The 19,991-nt window shown below is 42.4% G+C and overlaps 1 pseudogene; it reads right to left on the bottom strand.

Annotated features, from left to right (window-relative positions):
• Positions 1 to 2,673: 2,673 nt before the first annotated feature.
• The window catches only part of LOC119254940 (small ubiquitin-related modifier 2-like), a 118,152-nt pseudogene continuing 100,834 nt past the window's right edge, over positions 2,674 to 19,991 (bottom strand).

Below are 19,991 nucleotides of genomic sequence, written 5' to 3'. Positions count from 1 at the left end.
AGTGTGACAATAGTTTGTTCTTTTGTTTTCTTTTTTTAAGATTTATTTATTTATGTATACAGGAGCTGGGGTACAGGCCAGAGATGCAGGGGGGTGAGAGGATTCACCAGAGACAGAGTGGGGAACAGAACAGGCAGATTGACAGAAATACACTGCTGAGGGGAGCAGTAGGTGAGACAGGAGAGGTCTGCTGCACCATGTGGGTTTCTCCCTGGCTGGCCCAGGGATTGAACTTGTGCTGCAGAGGCTGCGGATTGCTTCATAAGTGCAGTGCTTAGCCCCTTGTGCCACCAGGGAGGCCCCTAGTTTGTTCTTTTATGCTGCTCAATAGTATTTCATTGTAGGGGTATACTACTTTCTGCTTTATCCACTGGTCTTAAACTGCTTGCTACTCTGTGCCTCTACCCTCCAGTTTTTAAGATAGGCACAATAGTGATAATAACACTTAGAACAGAGCCTGGTACCTACTAGGTTCTGTGTTAGCGTGCATTATTTCTAAATGTCCATTCATGGGTGGTACAAATGTCTGACCACAGGGGCTCAAACCAACTTTGACTTTTTTTTTAAAGATTTATTTATTTAAGCATACAAGAACTGGGGTACAGGCCAGAAGTGTGTGGGGGTGGGGGTGGGGGGGAGGATTTACCAGAGACAGAGTAGGGAACAGAGCAGGCAGCTCTACTGAAACACACCACTGAGGGGAGTAGCAGGCAAGACAGGAGAGGTCTGCTGTGCCATGTGGGTAGCTCCCTGGCCGGGGATCAAACTCGTGATGCAGAGGCTGTGGATAGCTTTATAGGTTGCGTTTTAACCCCTTGCGCCACCGGGGAGGCCCCCAATTTTGACTTTTTGTCCATCCGCCATTTTGTTCGTCAGCCTAGCAGGAATGGTGGGGCGCTCTATGCCTGTCTACTGGGCCTGGAGGCTGGAAGGCAGGGAATTGTGGTGTCTGCATGGTGTGTGGAATCATCGGGATAAGAGGGAACTGCAGGGAGGGAGGCAGGCAGGGATGGGCAGGCAAGGATAGAAAAGCAGGACAGCAGGATGAGTAAGGAATTGAGGAGGGCAGAGCTCTGGAACTGGGGTGGGGGTGAGGTGGCTCTGGGGCGGGTCCTGGAGATAGGGTGTGGCACTGGGGCGTTTGACCCCAGGGTTTCCGCTTTGTGGCCTCTGCCCCAGCACTGGCAAGCAAAGACCCAGGGGACAGCTGCTTCAGGTCCCCTGCACGCCCCCGGTAGAGTCTGAACACCCAGGTGAATGCCTCCCTTCCTTCCAGGGAAAACCAGTCCTGGTTAGTAGGAGAGAGTTTGGGTGTCCGACCCAACTGCACCCCTCTTCCTTAATTCCACGGTTCTGGAGCTCAAGCTTGTGGACACTCCTACTAGCAGAAAATCCTAGAATAGCAAGTTCTCTCCTGTGATCCCTCGACTTCTGCCTGAGGATGAGGTGGGAGATAGGGCTCTGTTAGAGCTTTTTATTTTTTTTATTTAAGTACTATTTTTTAAAAAAGATTTATTTTTATTTATTTATTTATACAGGCACTGGGTACAGTCAGAAGCGTGGGAGGGTGAGAGAATTCACCAGAGCCAGAGCGGGAGCAGAGCAGGCAGAAGGACTGAAGTACACTGCTGAGGGGAGCAGCGGGCGGCAGGAGAGGTCTGCGCACCATGTGGGACCCTCCTCCCACATGGCCGGGGAGCAGGGAGCAGCCGGGGATCGAACTGGCGCTGCAGAGGCCGCGGGCAGCTTCTCAACCCAGCGCTCAACCGCTGCGCCACCGGGGAGGCCCTCCCCTCACAGTATATTTCAGTAGATCCGCCTGTTTTGCTCTGCACTCTGTGTCTGGTGAATCCTCTCAGCTCCCCCCGCCAGCACCTCTGGCTTGCACCCCAGATCTTGTATGCATAAATAAAATAAATCTTAAAAAGAAAAAGATTTTCACAACTGCTGAAGGGCCAGGTCAAGCTCATCTTTCTGTGGGTCATTTAGTCCAGCCAGGTGCTCTAACAGGAATGACCAGTTCAAGTCTGTCTATCAAAAAGCCCTGTGTGGTTTTTTTTTTTTTTTTTTTTTTTTAAACAAGAAGTTTATTTAAACAACAAGATGCTTGACTTAAAGGGAAAACTATCTAGGATTCATTTGTTTTAGAGTAATTTATCCCTACTTAAAGACAGATTGCCCTACACGTAACAGCTATGTACAAAAAAGTTATAAAATTGTCCTTGGTTTTACAATGATAAATGAAAAACATTAAAATTCTCCAATCGAACAAGGTATGCAAGAATTTTTATGTTGTTCTTTTTTTTGTTAAACATTGAGAGCATCCGCGGCAGGGGTTCGATCCCCGGCTGCTCCCCGGCCACCAGAGGAGGGTCCCACATGGCGCGCAGACCTCTCCTGCCGCCCGCTGCTCCCCTCAGCAGTGTACTTCGGTCCTTCTGCCTGCTCTGCTTCCCGCTCTGGCTCTGGTGAATTCTCTCACTCTCCTGCGCTTCTGACTGTACCCAGTGTTTGTATGAATGAATAAATAAATAAATAAATCTTTAAAACAACAACAACAACAACATTGAGAGCAAAATAACTTACTGGAATATAAAGATAAGAGCTGAATGAGCATGCCACTAATGGAGAAAGGGGGTGTTTTTGCAGAACCAATATTTTTTCCCTCGTCCCATCTCCATTTGCTGTTGATCAAAACATACCATTGGCCATTTAGTTAAAAAAAAAATGCAGTATGCTTGTGCACATACACCAGTTACTTTATGTACAATAAAGGAAAGGGGAAGGGGAAAATGAAAGAATAGAGAAAACTATACTGTAGTAGTCAGGATGTGGTGGAACCAAATTGCGGTTTTCTAATTGAGAATGTCTTCTTGGTCGGGAGGAACAGAGTTCTGGAGTAAAGTAGTGGGTTCCCTTTTTAGTAGACACCTCCTGTCTGCTGTTGGAACACGTCAATTGTATCTTCGTCCTCCATTTCCAACTGTGCAAGTGTGTCTGTTTCATTGGTTGCCGGTCAAATCAGAATCTGATCTGCCTCATCGACAAACCCTGTCGTTCGCAATAGGCTTTCATTAGTTTACTAAGAGTGCATGCCTCTTAATCTTAAACTGCACCACGGAACCATCCTGACCCTCCACCTTCACGTTAATATGATCGCTGTTCTCAGTCTTGACTCCTGTGGGCTTTCGTTGGCCATGGTGAGCGCCAGAGTCTCCTCAGCTGCAGCTTCACAAAAGAGGTACCAGGTCCCCACCGAACAAGCACACATGCAGCACCAGGAGCCCCTGTGTGGTTTTGTTCTCAAGAGGGGGAAAGGACTAGGGGCAGGCAATAGTATGGGAACTCTTGGGACTGTGTCTTATTCATGGAGAATGCCCATCCCCACCCTTCTCCTAGGCCCCCTCCCCGCAAAACCCCTGCTCTCATGACAACAGAAATTCTTCCGTTATTCATATTCATAGACAAAGGCTTTCTTTCCATATTTAGATCATTCCTGCTATATTGTTTTCCATTTTGGCAACGCTTTTGAAGAGGGATGTGATTGAACTGCAACAAGTCCAGGAGAGGATGAGCAAGATGGTTAGGAGCCTGTAAATCATGTCATATGGGGAGTGGTTGGGCATATTTGAACTGCAGGGACATAGGACTCAGTGGGGAGGTGACAGCTGCCTTCAGACAAAGTGAGAGGCTGCCAGGAGAAGGACTTGTTTTTTATTTCTCGAGTGAGGAGTAACGTTAGGGGGCTAATTTTGAATAGCATGACCAAGAACCTTTTAATGATATGAAAAGTCCAGAAATGGAAGGGGCTGCCCCAGGAAGCCTTGATTTATAATCAGGGAAGGTGTTTACTCAGGCTGGATTCTATGTGTGGATATTATTATAGAAGAATTGATGCAGAAGGTGAAAAAATATGGAAAAAAAGCCTTTTAAGGTGACTTCCAGACATCTGCTTCTATGGGTTAAATTCTGCGGACAAATATCTGACCTCAACCAATTCATACTGAATATAGTTATTGTTCCCAAGGTCTGGGAGTAGGGGGTTGGTGAGTATGAATGATTGAAGTTCAGATGTAGGGACTAAAGAATTATAAAGAGGAGGTTGATAGATGAGCAAGAGTCCAAGAAAGGGGATAGTCTTGTTTTTTAATTAATGAATTTATATATATATTTTACATCATTGTTCATATTTTGTACAATGTATGCTTTCTCCTCTGGTGTATGCCTTATAAAATTCCCACCACCAATTCACCCATGAACTATCACCATAGTTCCTAGTGCTCTTCTCTCCAAAGGGATTCTCTTAAAGGAAGGCTACTTATCCCATTTCACTGGTCGTGTTTGTTTGCCTGTGGAAGAAATTTTGTTTACCTTTGTATGAAGAGATGCTGAGTGGCTTATTGAGTATGTTGGTGCAATGCTTTTCTCTCTCTTCTTCCTAAGTTCTTTCTATAAACCAAACTCTTTATAATTTTTTTTATTTAAAGATTTATTTATTTATGCATATAAGAACTGGGGTACAGGCCAGAGGTATGGGAACTGAGAGGATTCACCAGAGAGAGTGGGGAGCAGAATAGGCGGATTGACTGAAATACACTGCTGTGGGGAGCAGCGGGTGAGACAGGAGAGGTCTGCTGCACCATGTGGGTAGCTCCCTGGCTAGCTGGGGATTGAACTCCTGCTGCAGAGGCTGCAGATAGCTTAACCCCTTATGCTACCCGGGATGCCCTAAACCAAACTCTATTTACTTGTTGTCAGCCCAGATGGGTCAAAGTGGCAGATTTAAAGATGAAATGACAACCATTTTCAATTAACCAATGGAATGGATTCTATTTTTGTTCCTTCCCTGTGATTCTATAGTTCAGCAGGTGGATGTCTTATTCACATACTCCATGTGCTTTTTCTATCTTATCTTTGAATTGGTTTTGTTGGCCTTATTAATTTTGTTTTGATTGGAGCCCAGCTTCATAGTCTGGGGTTTGTCTTCATATAAAACAATGTGCTAGAGACAAAGCTATCCTGTCTGCAACCACCACTTAATCATCCAGGCATTTTCCCCTTGTTCTACATTACGGTTGTATCTGGCACACCACAAACATCCTTTTTCATTTATTGGTATGGGATACGAAAACATTTTGAAAACAGAAACATACTGTACAAGTTACTATTCTGGATAATATACAGTTCTTAGGGGAAAGTACCTTACTAGCAGAACATCATATTACTGTTTTTTTTTTTTTCTGATACGTTTTTGGTTAGATATTACTGTTATTATAAACTGGTGCCTTTAACTTCAAACTGATGTCCAGTTGGTTACATCTGACCCTACTTTAAGTAAGACAGTGGTAAATTCATGTCCTTAAATTATTAACTTGTAAGTGGTAATGGGTCTATTGTTTTCAAATGACTTCCTTCTAAACCAGTGGTTCCCAGATGAAGTTTCTTCAGCTTTCTTGCTCAAAACATCACTCTCAAATGGAAACACTTTCTTCTTTATTTTTTTTTTTTTTTTTTTTTTTATAGAGGCATGTTTTTTATTTATTTATTTATTTATTTGTTCGTTTGTTTCGTTTATACATGCACTGGGTACAGTCAGAAGCGCGGGAGGGTGAGAGAATTCACCAGAGCCAGAGCAGGGAGCAGAGCAGGCAGAAGGACCGAAGTACACTGCTGAGGGGAGCAGCGGGCGGCAGGAGAGGTCTGCGCGCCATGTGGGACCCTCCTCTGGTGGCCGGGGAGCAGCCGGGAATCGAACCGGCGCTGCAGAGGCTGACGGGCAGCTTCGCAACCCAGCGCTCAACCGCTGCGCCACCGGGGAGGCCCAACACTTTCTTCTTTAAACTTCATTAAGTTGGCAACAGAAACTTTTTTCTGTTTAAAAATCAAAGCTCAGCCTGCACTTGGTGTGGGGAGCATATGTGTAGGAAAGTAACCATTTCTACCTAGAGTACATCAAGTCACTACTGATTTTAGCTGCATCATCTTATAGAGTTGCTAGCCATATCAGATCCTGCTTATTGCCATGGAGTTATTGTAATATGTACTGAGTGTACTGTTACTAAAAATATATTACAGATTTACTTTCAGTTATCACCATCTTCAATCTGATCCCCAGGTATGCACTTGTTCATATTTTGTGGATTGATTTTTTTTTTTTTTATAGAGGCATGCTTTATTTATTTGTTTGCTGGTTTGTTTGTTTGTTTTGTTTATACATGCACTGGGTACAGTCAGAAGCGCGGGAGGGTGAGAGAATTCACCAGAGCCAGAGCAGGGAGCAGAGCAGGCAGAAGGACCTAAGTACACTGCTGAGGGGAGCAGCGGGCGGCAGGAGAGGTCTGCGCGCCATGCGGAACCCTCCTCCGGTGGCCGGGGAGCAGCCGGGGATCGAACCGGCGCCGCAGAGGCCGCGGGCAGCTTCGCAACCCAGCGCTCAACCGCTGCGCCACCGGGGAGGCCCTGATTTTTTTTCTTTTAAGGACTTATTTTTCCCTTCTCCAGCTAATCTCATTGTGTGACCACCAATAATATCCAGAGTATGCAGTCACCATGTAGAAGTTGAGGTGTTGAGTTTACTACCACGTAGAAGTTGAGGTGTTGAGTTTACTACTCTTACTTTAAGTATGGGCAGATGTAACCAGTTGGACATCAGTTTGAAGACTCATAGCTATGCAGGAAGATTCAGAACAAGGATAAGAGAAAGTGAAAAAACCAAATAACTGGGATGCTCCCTTGGATCATTAAAATATGCCTCAGCTGTGTAAGGAAAATGAAGTTACTATACATTCAGATATCCTGAATATTTGGAAAAATATCTCAAGCATTTCCAATGCTTTGTCTTATAAAAAGAACAAAACTCCTAAAAACAAACATTCTGAAAATGAAAGAAAGATCTAAGCACAATCAGACTCACTAAAGATGACATTAATCAGATTTAAGATTTTTCTCTTTCATTCTTGTCAATTATTGACAAAGGAAAGAAGAGAAAAACACATTTAAAAAGTCTTAGTCAGGATTCATTTTCAAACATAGCTCAGAAAAGGTTTTTCAAAATAACATCTCCCCCTAGAAAAGTAATGTCAAGGTAAGGCCAAAAGAGGTGTGTAAGTATTTATATGTTTGCCTGTCAAGATGAAGACAGCGGTAGCCAGTGCATGTAGTGATCATTGCAATGAAGATCTTAAAACGGCTTCATACTGTTACAACGATATGTCCTAGCAGATTCCAGAAAGCAGGAGGCACACAAGGAAATCATTGTTGGCCTTGCGGTAGGTGTTGCCATCCCTGCAGTAAACAGCTGTCCTCATAGAATAGAGCATCCTTTGTCATCCATTCCCTCTGTGCTAGAATTGAAAACATGTAACTCTGAAGATGAGTTTTGGGTAGAGAGCCTACAAGATAAGAGGACTTCTCAAAAAGGCAGATCCAGCCCTGAAAAAATAAGTGACAGTTTTATCACTCTCAACAGATTTTTCTAATCTAAGAGGTTGTTTTTTTTAACTGAAACATATTCCTAGTAATCACAGTAGGCAATGTAGTTATTTGCCCTTAGCAACTTCTGAAAATGTCAGGGGTGAAATGGAGAAATTGGGTGAGCAGCAGTTGAGACAGGAGCAGCGGGTGAGACAGGAGTGGTCTGCTGTGCCATGTGGGTAGCTCCCTGGTTGGGGGTGGAACTCATGCTGCAGAGGGATGCCCTAAACCAAATTCCACTTCTGCAGAAATTGGACAGAAATCTTCAAGCGAGGAACAGTTCAAGAGTATGGTCATCTCACACACAGCCATTTAAGATCCTCTAAGACAGTTAGAAATCATGCCTCCATCTAAGAGGAGGCTGGTAAAATGGGAGATTTCTTGGGTTCTTCAGCCAGATCTGCCTCCTTGCTCTTGAGAAAGAGAAAAATGTACATTTGAAGGAACAGCCTCTGTATTTGAGTTTGACTGAAGGAAGCAGGTTCTCGCTAAAAGGAGCTGTGACACGCTGCATGGTCATGCTGGAGTTCACAGCACCTGGACATGATTGGCTGTGGGCCTTGTAGAAAACAATACTGAAGACTCAGGTACAGTGACTATAGTCCTCAGTGAGTATAGCCAGAGGGGAAAATGTGATTGAGAAAAAGATAAGATGAAATATATTCAGGCAAAATTGAATTAATCCCTTTTCTTAAAAAGCAACTATGATATTAATATTTCTAAAGTGCCTTTAGTGAAAATGAAAACCAAGACAAAGAGAAATGTTTAAGCCTGGAAATTACTAAGAAATACAAGCTAATCTTACTTCTAAAGTAGAGATTTTTAGTGTTTATGTTTGTTATTTAGTATTAAGAAAATAAAAAAATCTTACCATAATATACACACACACACACATATGCATGCCCATACATAATAATTTTGAATTTTAGCATTTTTTTTTTTGGTTGTAACTTGAGTAAAATGGGCTGGGGAGATGACCCAATTTTGTTGGGATGTTAATATTGAGTTACCAGAAAATACAGATAAGACAATGTTAACTGACCTCCATTTTGAGTAAGAATTGAGAATAGTAATGTTAGTTGTCCATCTTTCCAGAAAAAAAAGTCTTTAAAAAAGTGTGATTTATAGTGTGATTATATTTATTCTGAGGAAATAGTTAAGTAAATAGTAAAAAATGTTCACTGATGGTGAACAAAGGAGACGTTTTGGAAAATGTAAAAATGACCTTATTTTTCCCCCCCAGAAATTCTGGTATCTTATAGATACCACACAGCCTATGTTTAACTTTCTTCCCATGAGAAATACTTATTTAAATAAAACTTGGATTGATTCTTCACTGCTGAATTATGTAGTGTGTTTATTCTAAATCATTGTATAGTTTAGAATAGTGAAAACTTTGGGGGCAAGTAGAAGGTTGCTTAAAATACTGATTATATCATGTAGACTTTAGTAAAATTTTTCTAAGGTTCAAAGCTCACTGGGAATTTAGGACCTTAAATATTATTTATACATTGTTCATGTGTTGTAATGAACTCATAGATATGGTATCAGAATATATAGTGCAACTGTTGATGGGAAGTTTTTTGTTTTTTTAAAAAATATTTTTATTTTTCCCAAAATAGGCAATGTTTTTCTGTTTACATTCTAAATACTGAAACAATTTAGATACATGCACACATGTTCCTTGTATGAGCTCATTGAAAAACTGGCTAAAGCATTTTCAATTTATAGCACATATTACTTGTCAGATGTTTTTGGTTCTTCACGCAATATAGAAGCAACTCTGATTATTCTAATGTTTATTTTCCCAAAATTGATGGTAACTTTACTTGTTACACTGCATTTGAAATAAAGTTGTTCTTTCCTTTTTCACTATAGTCATTCTAAGACAAAAATGTTTAATATGGCCAGATTTCCACTTCTCCATGTAACCTTTGATTCGTTTAGTATATGTAAAAAGGAAAAGACTATGATCAGTGAAGAACATACTAGGTGGGGGTACATGGTCATGTGCCTGTGTGCCGCAAACACTGCCCAGGAGACCAGAGATACTTTCTGTGCTATGTGTTGGCTGATCAATGTGTCAGCCAAAGGAAAGGGTAGTTCTATGTTGTCTGAAGCCATCTTCCCCGTGTCAGACTGCTAAGATTATACCTCCCTTTTATTTTTTAAAAATTAAAAAAAATTATTTATTTATACATATAAGAGCTGGGTGCAGGATAGAGATATGGTGGGTGAGAAGATTCACCAGACAGAGTGGGGAACAGAACAGGCAGATGTACTGAAATACACTGCTGAGGGGAGCAGCAGGTGAGACAGGAGAGGTCTGCTGTGCCATGTGGGTAGCTCCCTGGTTGGGGGTGGAACTCATGCTGCAGAGGCTGCGGATAGCTTAATAGTGCTGCATCTTAATCCCTTGCGCTACCTGGGAGACCCCATCCTTCCCTTTCATTTTGCAAGCATGGTCTTGCTTGCATCTGGAGAGATCTCCTTTCTCTCTGACAAGAGCCTTATCATTTCTTACAAATTGCCTCCTGGATTGGCATAGTCATGTGGAAGTAGAGTAGAAAAAAACAGAAGTTTGGGGCAAAAAAAAGGTTCAAAGTTACTAGGGATAAGGATATACCCATGTATTTGAATGAAAGTAAGCCTTTTCCTAGGGATTGCTTTGTTTTTTCGCCTTTTAGAAGAAAATTTTAGAAAGTGGTTTTATTTTGTTCCATCTGGACAGAGAATAATTTGGCTGCAAAAGGGCCCGCTGTTTCCTGACTCTGGGGTGAGAGTCTGTTCAGGAAGCTCATACTGCAATCCTTGATGGTCTACAAGGGTTTGGGGGAGGGGCAGATGTGGGGAAAGATGTGGAAGTCACAGAGAACTACCTCCACCCATTTTTCTGGCTGCTCAGTGGACCCCTACCCTTCTGTGTTTGTGCTAGGGAGAAGGCAGTGCCACAGGAATCTCCGCCTGTGTGGCCTTTTAGCATAAGTTTACGTCTTTTGGATCTCAGTCAATGACAATCATGTATGCAGATGACAAAAATGTTTAAAATATGTTAAAAACATGTACAGGTGATATTAAAGGAGATATAAGAGAAGCAACTCTTCCTCTCATTCCCACCCTCGTCTCTTACTATTTTGATACTTGCTTTTTTTTTTTTAAGATTTATTTATTTATGCATACAAGAGCTGGGGTGCAGGCCAAAGGTGTGAGGGTTGGGGGGGGAGGAGAGAGGATTCACCAGAGACAGAGCTGGGAACAGAACAGGCAGATTTACTGAAGTAAACTGCCGAGGGGAGCAGTGGGTGAGGTAGGAGAGGTCTGCTGTGTCATGTGGGAATCTCCCTGGCCAGCTGGGAATCGAACCTGTGCTGCAGAGGCTGTAGACAGCTTCACAGCGCTGTGCTCAACCCACTGTACCACCAGGGAGGCCCCCGATTCTTGTTTTGTTTTTTTTTCACTTAAAAATACTACAGCTTAGAGAACTTTGCTTTTGTACAAATAAAGTGAAATACAACATAATTTGTTTGCGTCATGAAAATAATACATTTTCACTTGGAACATTTGGAAAATGCAATGGGGGAAAATTAGAAATGGATCTTTATGGGAGCACATACTTCCAATATTTCAGTTTTTTTCTTTACAGGATGTGTTAGTCAAACTACCTATGGATGGTCCTCGACTTACAATGGTTCTATTTAGTGGTTTTTCACTTTACAATGGTGTGAAAGCTACATATGTTCAGTAGAAACCAGTGATGTTGTGATGTTGGGTAGTGAGTGCAGTCAGCTACATGATCATGAGGGTAAACACTTGACACTCTGCAGACTTTTTCATTGTCAGCACAGTATTCAATAAATTGCATGAAATATTCAATACTGAGTTATAGGCCTTGTGTTAGATGATTTTGTCTACCTATAGGCTAATGTAAGTGTTCTGAACAGGTGTAAGGTTTAAGGTAGGCTAGGCTAAGCTATGATTGGAGTAAGGTAGGTGTATGAAATGCATTTTTGACTATAAGAGAGTTTCAGCTTACTATGGACTTACTGGGGGGTCACCCTATCCTAAGTCCAGGAAGAACTGCACATAGATTTATATTTGGTTTATATTTTTTCATTGGTTTATATTTTGGTGTATATTTTTATTGGTTTTATACATTTTATAGTTGACATTAAAATATCAATATTTTTATTTTTTCATCATAAAAAACTCATTTCAAAACTCTGTTTTTCCTAATTAACAATAATAGCATAGTAATGAAGGCCAGGATCATTCATAATAACAATATCAATCACCATAATACTGATACTGCCAACATTTTGTAATCTTTATAAAATATGTATGTGTATATATATATAAAACTTACAATAAATATGTATGTAACTTACAATAAATATGTATGTATAATACAAATATGTATGTGCAATAAATATGCTTTTATATATGTAGAGACACTTTGGCATTTCTATTCTTACTAAAACTCTTTAGTATAAAAATTAAAACTCTAGAATTTTTAGTACTCCTGAAATATCACCTTGATCTGCTCTGGGAGCTGATAGCTGAATCTCATGGGTTTTTGGGAACATGTACACCTTTATTTTTGAGTTTTGAGTATATCATATAGTCCCTGACAAACTTTCTTTTTTATAAAGATTATATTTATTTTTAGGGCCTCCCTGGTGGCGCAGCGGGTTGCGCGCAGCACTGTGAGGCTGTCTGCAGCCTCTGCAGCACGGGTTTGATTGCAGCCAGCCAGGGAGCTATCCACATGGTGCGGCAGACCTCTCCTGCCTCTCCTGCTGCTCCCCTCAACAGTGTATTTTGGTCCTTCTGTCTGTTCTGCTCCCCACTCTGTCTCTGGTGAATTCTCTCACCCTCCCGTGCCTCTGACTGTACCCCAGCTCTTGTATAAATAAATAAATCTTGGGGAAAAAAGATTTTATTTATTTTTATATTGAAGAATAGGGGTACAGGCCAGAGGTGCAGGGGGGGTCAGAGGACTCACCAGAGACAGAGTGGGGAGCAGAACAGGCAGATCTACTGAGGGGAGCAGCAGGCAAGACAGGAGAGGTCTGCTGTGCCATTTGTGGGTCAGATCCCTAGCCAGCGACAATAGAACTCATGCTGCAGTGGCTGCTAATGGCTTCATAGTGCTGAGACTTAACCCCTGGCGCCACCAGGGAAGCCCTCCCCTATAAACTTTTGCACTTTGCTCATTTTATCAGTCATCATTGCTACACATTTTACATAGTGAATGTGGAGTAAGGAGGTTTTATTGAACATAAACCTATAGCTGCTCTCATTAGTTGTTCTTTGTGTTTGACTCTAGGTTTTGATGGAGTAGAGATCACAGTGACTTCATTAGTCTGTTCATTTGAATTCCTCAAATTTCCTATTAACTTCTCTGTTCCAATTTTATCTTTCTTCTTTCTTTCTTTTCCTCTCTTACTCTTTTCTCCCATCTTTTGTCTCCCCTCACCTCACCTTCTGTATTTTTGGGGTCCTTTTCCCTTTTTTATCCTATTTTTGTCTTGCCTCTCTTCTGTTTTTCCTTTTAAATATTTATTTATTTATTTATTTATTTATTTATTTATTTATTTATTTATTTATTTATTTATTTATTTATACAAGCACTGGGTACAGTCAGAAGCACGGGAGGGTGAGAGAATTCACCAGAGCCAGAGCGGGGAGCAGAGCAGGCACAAGGACCGAAGTACACTGCTGAGGGGAGCAGCGGGCGAGGCAGGAGAGGTCTGCGCGCCATGTGGGACCCTCCTCCAGTGGCCTGGGAGCATCTGGGGATCGAACCAGCGCCGTGGAGGCTGCGGGCAGCTTCACAACCCAGCGCTCAACCGCTGCGCCACCGGGGAGGCCCTGTTTTTCTTTTTTCTTAAGTAAATTAACTCATTCATATCCAAAATATTTGTCAAGCACCTACTATATGCCAAGGAAATTGTGCACTAGAGTATACTATTTTTATTACTCCCAAAATCCCACAACCCAATAGAAAAAATGACTAGTATGGTGGAGTGCCACCTTGAGATAAAGCTGCCTTTGCATTTAGGAGCCAGTGTGTTTGTGCATGTGTGAGCCTACCTGGGGCCTATTTGCATTAAGATCTGAGGGAAGCTGTTCATCCTCTTGGAGAGGATTTGGATCAAAAACAAGACCTCAGGGCCTCCCTGGTGGTGTAAGGGGTTAAGCACCGCACTATGGAGCAATCCATAGCCTCTGCAGCACGAGTTCAATTCCTGGCCAGCCAGGGAGAAACCCACATGGTGCAGCAGACCTCTCCTGCCTCGCCCGCTGCTCCCCTCAGCAGTGTACTTCGGTCAATCTGCCTGTTCTGTTCCCCACTCTGTCTCTGGTGAATCCTCTCACCCACCACGTCTCTGGCTTGTACCCCAGCTCTTGTATGAATAAATAAATAAATCTTTAAAAAAAATTAAAAAACAAAAAACAAGACCTCATCTGCGGGAAGGGAGACACATTTGTGAGCACAGGACATTTTTGGATTATATGCTAGACCCAGGCTAGAACACTGGAAACACAGGAGGCAATGTTTTGTAAGAATGCCACAGTATGCTTTTCTGAAGGCCAAGAAAGAAAAGATCCCTTCCACCTCAGTAGGCATGTCTCACCCATGATGAACACATATGCTGTTGCAAATCCAGCCCAGGACACTGTGGTGGTTCAAAGCACAGCTCATTTCCCCTGGAGTTGTCAGTCCTGTATTTGGTTGGTTGGGCACCGCTCTGGGAATTAGTCGTGGTGCCAACATATCCCTGACAAAGAGGAGCCACTACCAGTGTGGTTCCAGGTTTGGTTTCTTGGTAACTCTGGACCTTGTCAGGCTCCTGTGACCTATAGCACCTTAAGTGCCACCTCTCACAATTTCGTATCCAGCTCTCCTGTAAGCTCATTCCTCCCCTGTGTGTTCTTCCACAGAGTCAAAAGTGTCGCAGTCTATACATAGCGTCCTGGAATTTTTCCTTGTGCAGCCGTGGGTTGATTGCTTGAATTACTTCCTGGGGAGCACTCTGAATTTCCTCACTTTCTCTCCTTTGGCTGAATCATTAATCAAAAACTAACTCCAGATAATGGGACTTTGTCTTCTCAGCTTTCACTCTGGGCTGCTGACACTGCTGGAAAAAACTGTAACACTCTACAGATGGTGCCTCTGTGACTTCTGGTTTCCAGCCTTAGCTTGGACAGTGGTTACTCTCTCTCTTTTTTTTTTTTTTAAGATTTTTAAAATTTATTTATGCATACAAGAACTGGGGTACAGGCTAGAGGTGTGGGTGGTGAGAGGATTCACCAGAGACAGAGTGGGGAACAGAATAGGCAGATTGACTGAAACACACTGCTGAGGGGAGCAGTGGGTGAGTCAGGAGAGGTCTGCAGCGCCACATGGGTAGCTCCCTGGCTGGGGATTGAACTTGTGCTGTAGTGGCTGCAGATAGCTTCATAGGTTGCATCTTAACCCCTTGCACCACCAGGGAGGCCCAGTGGTTGTACTCTTTTCCTTATCTTGGTTGCATCTCCTTCAAAGTCCTCAGTAATTTAAGGCTTTAACATTTCTTTTCAGGTCCTATTCCATCCTTTACCATTCATCGTTAGTATATGATTTTTCTTGTAATAACACTGAAGTCTTTTCCTTACTTCATTTCTTCCTCTGACTTGCTCAAATTGAACTTTGTCCCTACCATTCCCTTGAGCTCTCTTTTCAAATGCAGCGCAGCCTAGGATCCATCTTGGATAATCTAAAGGTCAGGTGTCAGTGCCCTTACACCTGGAACTGTTGGCAGCTCTTGACACATTTGGTCCCTTGTACTTTCTTGTTTTCCTTTTTCTCTTTGCTTTGGGGATTTCCACTCATTGACTCTTCCATCGCAATTTCTTTGCCCTAATTTCTAAAAGTTTGAGTATCTCAGTTCAATTCTTAGCCTCTTCTTTGCCCTTTCTTTTTCATTAAGAGATCTCATGTAGTCCTGTGGCTGATTATTGTGAAGTGTATATTTCCTTTGTCAAACTCTCTCCTGAATTATAGATTTGTTTTCCAACTGCCTCTTTGGCATGTATCCTTGGTTCTTTAATAGGTATCTCAAACTCATCATGTCCAAAACAAAGCTCTTGATTTCTCCCCAAATGTCCCTCGATAGTCTCCCCCCTCCTGCTTGTTGCCCAGGGTTAAAAAATAGACTCATCCTTGATTCTTTTCTTTTTACCTTACACATTTAATCTATCAAAAACAGATCCTCAGTTCTTTTACCCTTCCCCATGGCTCCATCACTTCTCAATGGAGCAACCTGCTTTCACACTTACTCTGCTAGCTGCCTAAATTTTCCAGCTCGCCAGAGTGATCACTTTGCAACTTAAATTAAGTTAGATCACTCCCTTTATCAAAACCTTCCCCTGGTTTCCCATGGTACTTAAAATAAAATCTAAATTCCTTTACTTCCAAAATCCTATGTGATTAGGTTATTGCCTACCTCTCTCATCTTATTTTGTTCTCTTTTCAACTTTGCCCTTTTGGTGCTAGCTGGCCTAAATTGGATCCTTCCAACCCATTAAGTGACTTCTTTCCCTGATTTTCACATCGCCTTAGGAAGCCTAAGTGGTATTTTGCTGCAGAGGTTTCCTTGACAACTCATTCTGAAAGTGCTCAAACCCATCACATTGCCTTATTTTAATTGTCTGCATAGCACTTGTATCTACAGGTTAATTTTCTTGCTTTTTTGGCATTGTCTGTCCCAATTGGAAGGTGATTAGAAATCTTATTTTGTTCATTCCTGTTTTTCCTGCTTAATTTGATCTAATACTCATAGGCTGTGACAGGACATTAGAGATGTGAGTCTGAGACCCACAGGAGAAGAGGTTGGAGATGTCATCAGCTGAAACCTTATGCAGTATTTCCCCCAAGACCTGCTGATTTTATCTTCCAAGTATTTCTCTACTCTATTTTCCTCTCTCATCAAAGAGATGAAGAAGATACAAAGGGTCATCATTGCTTTCTGGTACTACTTCTGCCGTTTCCCCACTGGTGTCCCTGCCTTCCTTCTTGTCCTCTCCCACTCATTCACCCTCCAGTTCCCAAACCCAAGCCCTATGTGTCACTCCCCTGCTTAACACTCTTTAGAGGCTCCCAATCACCAGCAGCATAAATATGCCTAACGTGGCATACAAGAGCAACTCCCCTTCATGTCCTATTTCCCAGGAAAACCCAGCTGCATGCAGGTCCTTGTGGATACCTTGGTTTTCCCTCATCTCTGTGTCTTTGCTCTAACTTTCCACTCTGTCTTAGAATATTATTACTCAGACACTGTGTGACCTTGGGACATTATTTATCCTTCTGAATTGTATTTCCTAATAATCATGATTCTTCCCAGGGGCAGCATGAGAGACAAATGATATCATATACAGTATCATGAAGTATAAGTGTAGGAGATAGCAGGTACTCAACAAATTATAGCTGCTTTTATTAGCAACATTAATAATAACAACAATACTAAATAATAAGATAATAGAGCTAGATAGGATTTTTGGTAGTTTCTTGACCTGCTTGCTTTGGGAAAAAGTAACCTGGTTTGGTTACCAGCTCCAATTCTCTACCAGCTCCAATTCTCTGATCCTCTGATTTAGCTCCTTCCTTGTCTTACTTACAAGCCTCTCCACTCCCACCCCAGGAATCTCAAATCTGCAGGAACAAGATAAGCACTTCTTTCACTTTAGGCCTGGGTCCCTTCCTGGCTGTACCCCCCGGGTGAATGGTCAATTGAGATTGCTCAGCATTCCCATATCTTGGGATTGTAAATCAAGTCTTTGAAGTTTTCCTCCAGTCCTTCCCACGGTCTTGCTGAATAGTCAGGCTTCAGGGACAAACTGGAACCTCCTAGTGGTGCCCTCTAGGCACCGAATGCACCAAACAACAGGGTGAATGGGACCTGCTCATTTCAAAGTATTTTGGCACCATTTATCTTGTTATCACTACAAAGGGGTTTAGGCATCTACCCTGCATCTTATAGATGAGACATAAAGAAGGATAATGATATGTCTTGACCTTCTAGAGTGTGATGGGAATTATGAGAAAAGGGCTTTGGTGCCACTGGGATGGTTTACCTGGAGTGCCCCACAGAAACAAAAGGCAGGATTGCTGAGCATAGTGACAGCCTTTGATTGGGCCAGGTTCCCTGGTGTTTCGATGAGTCTACTTGCAAGGTTTATCTGCTCTGAGCTCTGTGAATTACAATTGCTATAAGTCAGTTTGGCTAGTACATTAATTTACATATAGATTTCAAAAATTAAGCCAATTGACACCATATGCTAGATACTGTGTTAAATGATGTTGCAGGGCCTCCCCGGTGGCGCAGTGGTTGAGCGCTGGGTTGCGAAGCTGCCCGCAGCCTCTGCAGCGCTGGTTTGATCCCCAGCTGCTCCCCGGCCACCAGAGGAGGGCCCCACATGGCGCGCAGACCTCTCCTGCCTCCCGCTGCTCCCCTCAGCAGTGTACTTCGGTCCTTCTGCCTGTTCTGCGTCCTGCTCTGGCTCTGGTGAATTCTCTCACCCTCCTGCGCTTCTGACTGTACCCAGTGCTTGTATAAATAAATAAAAAATAAAAAAATCTTTTAAAAAAAAATAAATGCTGTTGCAAATTCGAAGACTAATTATGGTCTCAGTCCTCCAAGAATTCACTGTCTGGTGGGGCACAAACGAAGTGTAGATCTATCACTGATGTAGAGGGTGGAAAATGATAACAATTCAAGACAAATATAAATAAAATATGAAGCTAGTTCCGAGGAGGGAGAGCTAGCCAACAGCCAGTGAAAGAGATAGAGTAAGTTTTTAAAGCAAGACATATTTGCACTGAGCTTAAAGGATTAGAGATGCAGAGGGCATGCCAATTGGAACTGTGGCAAAAAAGCCTGGGTGTGTCTAGAACTTCCAAATGTTTTGTTTGGTGCACAAAGGAGATCTGAAAGATAAACTGAGCTAGATCCTGGTTTGGGGGTGAGGGGAGGGGGAGGGTCCTCATCATTTGTGAGGAGTTTGGGCCTAGTCTGTAGACAGTGATCCTAGCAGCAGCAGTGCAATATGATGGGATGAGCATTTTAGGAGGAGCTGGTGGTAGCGTGTAGGATGGCCTACAGGAAGGAAAGGGTGCAGTGTGGAGGGGCCTCAGGAAGCTGTTGGGATAATTCACACAGGCAGAATGGAGAGGAGCAGGCAACCTAGATATGTTTTGGGAGTAGATTCAAACAACTTGGTAACTGATTATAAAACAGTGCTAGGTATATCCAAGCAGAGGTAGTTGAGGTAATTGTGGAACCGGCATAGGATACAGAAGCAAAGCATATTAGGGAAGCAATGGGAGGAGTTCAGTTTGGACAAGAGGAAATTCAGACTTGAAGTATGGAAGGGAAATGGCTCTAGCGATATAAAAGACTAGATTCTGGACTGAGGAGTAGAACAAAGTAAGAAGATTCTTTAAGATCCCAGAAGACAAAGGGAGAGCTATTCTCTATGGGGGAAGGAGGAAAGGCAGTGTGAAAGTGGATCTGTGCTCTGGAGCCAGACGCACATACTCTTCATGGGACCTTGGGCAAGTTAATTAAGCTCTCCAACTCTCATCTATAAAATGGGATAAACAATAGCATTTTTCAGAGGGAATCTCTGATGGTAAAATAAGGTGGTATGTGTAAAATACCTAGAATTATCCCTGACATACACTCGGTAAGAGCTAGCTCTTTAAAATAAGTTGTAACTGAAATGAAAATGATTGTAGACAGAAAGTTGGGCTCACTGACATTTTGTGGGGGGTAGGAGTGAAGGAAGAGAGGACAGGGATGAAAATAGGAAGACACAATATAAGATCAACAGACTGAAGTTTTGCAGTGGTAGGAGAATTTCAGGAGTCTGTGGTTATGGTTTTCAACTGCAGTGAGAAGTTAATGTGGATGAGAATAGGGAAAATACCATTAAATTTGGAAGGGGGAATATATTAATTTGCTAAGGTTTCCTTAACAGAGCATTACACACTGGGTGACTTAAACAACAGAATTCTACAGAAATGTATTATTTCTGAGCCCTGGAGTCTCAAATTTCAGGATCTAGCTGTCAGCAGCATTGGTTTCATCTTAAGGTATGAGGAAGAATCTGTTTTGTGCTCCTCCTCTAGCTTCTGGTGCTTTCCTGGCAACCTTGGCTTTCCCTGGTTTGTAGAAGCAGCATCTTGATTGCTGGCTTTTTCATCAACTGGCATCTCCCCTGTGTCCTTATCTGTGCTTAGATTTCCTCTTTTTACACCAGTCATATTGGATTAGAGGCCCACTCTACTCCAGTGTAGCTTCATTTAACTATTTGCATCTACAAAAATCTTATTTCAAATGTGATCATGTGCCTAGTGTCTGGTTTAGGATCTCAACCATAGGAATTGTGTAGGGACACATGTGGTGCATAACATGGAAGGTGGCCTTTGAAGAACAGTTTCAGCAGAGATCAGATTTGACACAGAATAAGAAAGT

The sequence above is a fragment of the Talpa occidentalis genome, unplaced genomic scaffold (genome assembly GCF_014898055.3).
Source record: "Talpa occidentalis isolate TD23 unplaced genomic scaffold, MPIMG_talOcc4v2.1 talOcc4.3, whole genome shotgun sequence".
NCBI lineage: Eukaryota > Metazoa > Chordata > Mammalia > Eulipotyphla > Talpidae > Talpa > Talpa occidentalis.
The sequence above is the reverse complement of the archived record's forward strand: the minus strand, read 5'-3'. Positions and strand labels throughout refer to the sequence as shown.